This window comes from Chiloscyllium plagiosum, unplaced genomic scaffold (assembly GCF_037043375.1).
Source record: "Chiloscyllium plagiosum isolate Xiang-an unplaced genomic scaffold, Cpla_swu_hap1 HiC_scaffold_28, whole genome shotgun sequence".
Lineage (NCBI taxonomy): Eukaryota > Metazoa > Chordata > Chondrichthyes > Orectolobiformes > Hemiscylliidae > Chiloscyllium > Chiloscyllium plagiosum.
In genome coordinates, this window is record NW_028270166.1 from 34,826,322 (window position 1) to 34,834,220 (window position 7,899).

General features: G+C 40.0%; 1 long non-coding RNA gene across 1 annotated transcript in view; it reads right to left on the minus strand.

The window, feature by feature from the left end:
- The window catches only part of LOC148142525 (uncharacterized), a 44,458-nt gene extending 38,810 nt beyond the window's left edge, over positions 1–5,648 (minus strand). The window contains exon 1 of the long non-coding RNA XR_015751921.1: positions 5,478–5,648. This is a non-coding gene — a long non-coding RNA (uncharacterized LOC148142525). The remainder of the gene's footprint in view (positions 1–5,477) is intronic.
- Between the last annotated feature and the right edge of the window lie 2,251 nt (positions 5,649–7,899).

A 7,899-nucleotide genomic window follows, 5' to 3' on the forward strand; every position in this document is an offset into this window, starting at 1 on the left:
AGAGGCTTTTTTCAATCACTTGGAGGATGTGGACACCACTGACTAGGCCAGTATTGTTGCCCCAGCCCTGGTTGCCAAGAGAACCATTAAGAGTCAACCAATTTTCTGTGGGTCTGGAGTCACACGGAGGTGAGATCAGGTCAGGGTGGCAGCTGCCTTTACCTGAAGAACATTTATGAACCAGATGGGTTTCTCCTAATAATGGTTTCATGATCATCCTTAGATTCTTAGTTCCAGATTTTTCATTGAAATCAAATTCCAGCATCTACCATTGTGGGATTTGAACCTGGGTTCACCAAGACTTTACCTGGCTCTCTGGACTAATAGTCTAGTGATAATACCATAAAGCCATCATCTCTCTGGTGGGGGGGGGGGGGGGGGGTTTACAGGTGAACTGAGTTGCAAGTTCTCGTCAGTGAACCCAAATGTAGCTTAGTTTTGCTTTTGCTTGAAACACTATGTGCTGGGTAATTGGAGACTTTCTGTATTTCCACGCCGGTGATGCTAGAGTTCAGTGTGTGCAGAAAATGAAGTCCTGAAGAAGAGTTATGTCTGAAACGTTGACTCTTTTGATCCTCGGATGCTGCTTGACCTGCTGTGCTATTTCCAGCTCTACACGTTATCAGCTTGTACGGAAAGGTGACCACATTTCTACCCTCATCCAAGTAGACATAATCGTCTTTAAGGGAAAGGCACTTTTAAATGCTATCCTTATTTCTTAAAGTTAGAACATAGAACATAGAACAATACAGCACAGAACAGGCCCTTCGGCCCATGATGTTGTGCCAAACATTTATCTTAGCTTAAGCATCCATCCATGTACCTATCCAATTGCCGCTTAAAGGTCACCAATGATTCTGACTCTGCCACTCACACAGGCAACGCATTCCATGCCCCCACCACTCTCTGGGTAAAGAACCTACCCCTGACATCGCCCCATACCTTCCACCCTTCACCTTAAATTTATGTCTCCTTGTAATACTCTGTTGTACCCGGGGAAAAAGTTTCTGATTGTCTACTCTATCTATTCCTCTGATCATCTTATAAACCTCAATCAAGTCACCCCTCATCCTTCACTGTTCCAATGAGAAAAGGCCTAGCATTCTCAACCTATCCTCGTATGACCTATTCTCCATTCCAGGCAACATCCTAGTAAATCTTCTCTGCACCCTCTCTAAAGCTTCCACATCTTTCCTAAAGTGAGGCGACCAGAACTGCACACATTACTCCAAAAGTGGCCTAACCAAGGTCCTGTACAGCTGCAACATCACTTCACGACCCTTGAATTCAATCCCTCTGCTAATGAACGCTCATGAAGTTCAGGTAGTCATGTAGTCTGCCCCAAGCAGTGACCCATCACATGGTGGTGGTCCATAAGAACAATCTGAGTAAGAGTTCAGCCAAAGAGTGATTCAGTTTTCAAAGGCTCCATGAGTAAAGTTAAAACTCCTGATTGGCAAAGGAAGCTTTAACAAGTGACACCAATTACAGACTGAGTAAGTGGAAAGTAAAGGAAAGACCTACAGCTCAGATAGATAGACATGCACAACTACAGCAAAGGAAATCAAGGACAATAAAATCAACGCGAGGTTGTAGATCCTGGGACATCCTGGGCTTAAAGCGATAAAGGGACAGATTAGAAAACCTAAACAGCCCTGATATAATGGGAGAAGGAAGTTAGGAGATTTTATTAAGACACAGAAAAGCGGGAGATCCTTCACTCAGTCCGTGCTGAAGGCAGGAAGCATTTATTTAAATCACGGGGCATAGAAAAAGCTGAGAGAAATGAGATTTATTTCATTAAGTTGCAATTAGCAGGGGTCATTTATTAAAACTATGACTATTAAAACCACAGTCAGGAAAGCTGTTAGCAAAATGGGCGTTATTTATTAAGGTTGCAAACAGCGGGAGTCATTCAAACACACTGCAAAATAGGCAGCAGTAATTATTTTTAATCTCCAGAAGGTGTAAATGCTCCAATTTGACAGTAAAATGTTTGAATGCAGCAGTACTGATCAACAGCATTGTTATTACTGAAAAGTAAAGCCTTTTAATCAAGGAAAACAAATATTCCACATTGTGAAGATATAGCATCAGAAATAATATTATCACAAGGATTTAATTTCAGAGATAGGCCAAAGAAAACAGAGAATTTTGGACATTTTGGAGAAAACAATCCTTATGATACGGAGTAGCTTCTGAATTAGATAATGAATTAGAATTGAATGATTAAGTGCTGTTCTATAAACAATGGATTTATATTTGATAATGTTGTCAGGTAAAACAAAAAACAGATAATTTTGAAGAAGTACACAATATCTTTTTGTTTAATATCAGAACATATATAATTTTGATAAGTACAATATTTAAGAGAGAAGTTCAATATCCAGGGGAATCAACAGATGATTTCATTAATGACCTTTGCAGATTACTGGATCAATGCAACAATGGTCATTTCAACACAGAATTCATAAGAGATTAAGTTAGATTCCCTACAGTGTGGAAACAGGCCCTTCAGCCCAACAAGTCCACACCGACCCTCCGAAGAGTAACCCACCCAGACCCATTCCCCATATTCACCCCTGGCTATTTAGTATGACCAATTCACCTAACCTGCACATCTTTGGATTGTGGGAGGAAACCGGAGCACCCGGAGGAAACCCACGCAGACACAGGAAGAATGTGCAAACTCCACACAGGCAGTCACCCGAGGCTGGAATTGAACCTGGGATGCTGGTGCTGTGAGACAGCAGTGTACCACTGTGCCGCCCCAAATTACAGGATAAATTATAGGAATCGCCTTTGATTGGTTTATTCAAAGGAAACTGGACATGCAGCCAAAAGACACTTTCACTCTAGAGAAAACCATTCAAATAGCAAGTCAAGCAGAAGTCTGGAAACAATAAATCTTAAGAGGTGACCTTGGCACAAGTGACCAGTTTTCAAAGTAGAAAAAACAGAAATGACATGAGTACAATGAGTAGGACAGCTATCAGACAATATAAACAAAAAATATTTTCATGGCTGTGGAGCTGGCAGAGACGATGCGAATTAAGAATTCCATAAAGAATTTAATTATTTTCTGCCACACAATAGATTGCTTCCTGAAAATGTGCCAAAGTAGGACACTGTCACAGCAAAGCAAGATGTCAAATAGCTACTCGCTGTCATGAAAGTTGCATAATAAATACACTACATTTTGAGATTTCGATTATAAGTAGAGGCAGATGGAAGTGTGACAGTTCTGTGAACTTAAATTTTTAAATAGATCAAAAAATCATTTGAACCATTTTGGTGCTAATGTGTGGAATGTTTACTGTGCAGAGTTTACAACAAATCAGAAAGCCATTGGTTTAGCTTTGACTGCAGAACAAGAAGGTTCGAGGTCTCAGAAGAAAGTAAAGTTTCTCTGAGAAGAACAGTCGCCGCGGCTGAAATGTTGTTATTTAATGGAGTTCTGAGCCAGAGGAGTTTGGATAGAAATCTTCAAGTTGTTAGAACTGAAAAAGTTTCCAGCATCAGAATTGGGCAAGTTTCATGCCGGCAGGAATTACTATTCAACATCCATACTTCACCATTGAGAACTTTCACTCTTGACTTGAATTACATGTTTCAACCGCAATCTTCTGATGACAGAAGGAATTAAACTATAAAATATAAACTTATAAATGAAAGAATAGTCGGTCATGGAATAACTGGTTAAAGGTTGGGAGACAATTTCATGGGGATCCCTCGATTCAAGGTGGAACCCAAACAGAATCCATTGAGATTAGTTATGTGGGTAGAGGAATTTTGTTTCAAACTGTCACTGAGATGGAAAGTTTGGACTATATTGCTTTGGGAGAAATGGTTTCTACTGCTATCAAAATGAAAGAGAATTCAGACAAAAATCAGTATTGGTGGTGAAGAAGCACAAGCAATGAGATAGTCAATGAGCAATAAGCCCCACTTGAGCCAATTGATGAATCTATAATGATATAACTTGGATTGCAATGCAGATGGGTGAACAAATAGCTGTGACAGGTTCTAGTCTGATGTTAGCCGCTGAGGCCTTTCAGAAGAGAAGATGAAACAGAATTTTTAAGTTTCTTATCTTCCCAGGAAGAATGCCCTGTAACTGTGACAGAAGTCTTGCCAAATAAGCAATCCCAAAATATTGGAACTGAGGATAGGAACATATTGGTTTCACCAATAATACAATTACTGAGGATAAATGAGAGATGGCAAACCAATCAACATGTTGAAGTACAGAGATTACATGCTTCAGCACAATCTAAAGGTGGATTGAAAAGAAAAAAAAATTGTTGATACGTGACACATACAGCTCCATAGGAGTCACCATGGAGAAGGAATGACCAATGTCAAATGATTCAATGCACTGCAAAGAGTAAATTGCCTGCTTCAGATAGAAAGGCACCCTCTGTGAGGGAAATCCAAAAGATTAAAGTCCTCCACTGCACAGGTCCTTCTGCTGTAATGCATGTTTCGTTAGCGCAAATTTGGAGTAGTGCAATTGATGAATTGGGGACACTGTTTCTAAAGCATAAACTTTTTAAATTTGTTGGCTGTAACACAATTACATCACCAACACTTTAAGCACTGCTTCTAAAGTGTGATTTTTCTATAATGTGAGGTTGCACAATAATACAACCATTGCATTATATAAGAACTACCTGTACTGGGGCATATAAACCTCAGACTGACCCGATAACCTGCTACATTTTGAGGTGCAGATTGTTTTGGCTGTACATAAAATATGGGAGTCATGATTTGGAGATGCCGGTGTTGGACTGGGTGTACAAAGTTAAAAATCACACAACACCAGGGTGTAGTCCAAAAAGTTTAATTGGAAGCACTAGCTTTCGGAGTGCTGCTCCTCCTTCATCATGGGAAGTAGCGATGCAGATTTAATTTGATTATTGTGAGGAATGTATGGTAAATGGGATGGGGTTTGTAGGTGAGGAGAAGGGAAAATTCATTAGTAGTAATAAGACATACTATAATTTTAGCAACAAAATGACCTTCAATTCTCATAAGTTAGAAAATTTGTGTAATCAATTAAGTGTATAAAATGTATACACCAGTAACTTAATCAAGGGTGATCTACTCTTTACCTCCCCAGGTTCCCTGTCAAATGTACTCTTCAGCAAAAAAAAAACAAATTCATTGCCCATTAGAAAGCTTTGATGTCTCCCATTTGTCTAAATTTGTTGGCTTGGCAGATCATTATTCTGAAGTACATTATGATTCTCCAGTACTAATTTGAAGTACAGTGTTTAGTTAATTGCTCTCATTACTAAAGGGGCTGTTACTTAAAGTTGCAAAGACTTTCCAAACTCTTCAAAGTCTTCAGTGCTGACATTACAGGAAAAGTTTACAGAACATGAAGGAGTTGTTATTTTAGGCTGGCCAGTTCTGTCCAAACCAGATGCAAGGGCAGGGATTTCTAAATGTGCACTAACCGGAGCGATGCTCACCTCTAGCCATGTACACGTGGGACTTCAAATCACTGCTCAGTGCTTCTGTGTTAGTAATGTCTTGATGTATGTGCCTCGTGGGCGAGACTTCCAATTAGTTAGGTGTATTTGTAAAATTAATGCTGTGACTTCATCCACACACTCTTCCTGGGCCTTGCTTGTGGTGCTGTAATCTACCTGAAGTATATGGAATAGAATAAAGTGCAAATTTTATTATCATCATCATTATTTTGCAAGTAACATGCATTTCACAAACTATGCCCCCTCCCTTCTTCTCCAGAGATTGAATGGTAATTTATCAATCTATTATTAAGCCAATCAATCAGAGAATTGATGCTCGCAGTCTTCAATAATAATCAATTTGACTTCCATTGCTGTATTTAATTTATTTGGTCTTCTATTGAACAGGATGGTGTGCAGCAAGCCAAACTATGGACAGTGCTGTATGATCTTTAACAATGAAAATGATTATTTCAGCTGGAAGTACACAGGAACTGCATGCGATAGGGTGCACTTACTGTGAATGCCACCACTAGATGGCACCGTGAAGGCATACGCTTGCAAACTCAGCTCAGTCGTAGAACAGCCAACGATTCATACAGCAAAGAGGAGGTCCTTTGGCCCATCGAGCCAGCACCAAACTACTCTCCCACTTTCCTGCACTTGGCCCAGAGCCTTGAATGTCATGACACTTCAAGTACTCAAGTACTGCATACTTTTTACAAGTTGTGACGTTTCCTGATTCAACTCCTGTCCCAGGCAGTGTATTCTAGATTCCCCACCACCTTCTGGGTGAAAATCGTTCTTCTTCAGATCTCCATGAAACCTCTTGCCTTTCACCATAAACTTACGTCCCCTGGTGCTGATCGTTTAACTAAGGGTAACAGTCGCTTTTTACTCTCCCTGCCCGTGCCCCTCATAGTCTGATACACCTCAATCAAATGCCTACCCTCCCAGCCTTTCTGCTCTACAGAAAACAACTCGAGCTTATCCAGCCTCTTTTCATAGTTAGAGTGGTCCATTCCTGGCAACATTTAGGTGAATTTTCTCTGCACCCTCTCTTATGCAATCGCATCCTTCTTATACTGTGGTGACCAGAACTCCACACAATACTCTAGAAGAGGTCTAACCAAAATCCTTTACAGCTTCTTTGCTCTTATAATCTATTCCACAACTAAGAAAGGCTGATCTACTGTATGCCTTCTTATGGGCAGGATGGTACAGCCTTTATAATCACAGTATAAGGTAGAGTTAAACTCGAGTGTAGGTTTCACTGAAATTAACAGACATTTCACTTCCTGCTGCGATGATATTTAAAAACATCAATACGTACTTTAGAACTTTGAAAGAGGTTCTTAGAAGGTTGCTTTGAACAGAGAAGCATCTCCTTATTTTTTGAGACTCTTTTCTGCTTCCTACCTGCTACCGATACGGACTATAAAGAGGCTGGTATCACACCACAGGCTGCTTGACTATGAATGATTTCCTGTTTGATTAATGGGTTTCTGCTGTCTGAGTATTTGCTGAATGTAGAAGGATATCTGTGTCATGGGGCTGCAGAAGGCCCTCTTTATTACCAGAGAGTAAACTCTTCACAGATAGTTCAACGGACTGTTCATGGTCTTCACACCTGGGCAAACACACCCTCCCAAAGAAAGCTGAGTCCACATGAAGTGGTGTCACAGGGCCTGTCCGCGAGGTGCCAGTGTCATTTTGGCATTTGGCATTTTGATGTTCAACTGCATTTCTAGTAAACTTCCTGCAGAGCCCACCATCAACTGGATCGCAGTAGGAAATTATTCAATTTTGAATTGTTCTGTTGAAATTTGTTTCTTTTTTTTTGAGTCCTGGTGGCATACAAGGTGAACAGTGAAAGCTGTTGACAATGGCTGACACACACGGACTTGTGCTTGTATGACAATATTGTGGTTTTAAGGGGTGTATTTTATCCAGGATTTTTTCATGAAGAAAGGTGCCAATCAGTCTAATCAGAGCCAATAAAGTAAACAGTTTGAGAAGCATTGGTTTTTTTTGTAAAAAAGATGGAACAGTAGAAGTAGCCTAAATGAGTGGGGTCAAGTTCCCACAGAACCAAGATTTTTAGTTTTTGTTTCTCAGGAGCAGCTGCTGAGGTCTTGAAGCTGGTTGTGGAAGCTCTTATTCCCCTCTCTGTTACAGCTTAAAGCTGGGGTTCTCTTCCTGCTCCTGCAATTGCATGTGAAATTCTATTTTACTGAATTTGCCTTTGCCAAGGGTGTGTTTATGAGATATTACTATACTGGAACAATTGATGCTTTGTAGTTAAATAATCTATTATTCTGTTAATTTTCCAATAGAGTTAAGTTATTAAAATTTATGCATTCTTTTGTTGTCTTTTAATTATAGTTGAAAATGTGTTGCTGGAAAAGCGCAGCAGGTCAGG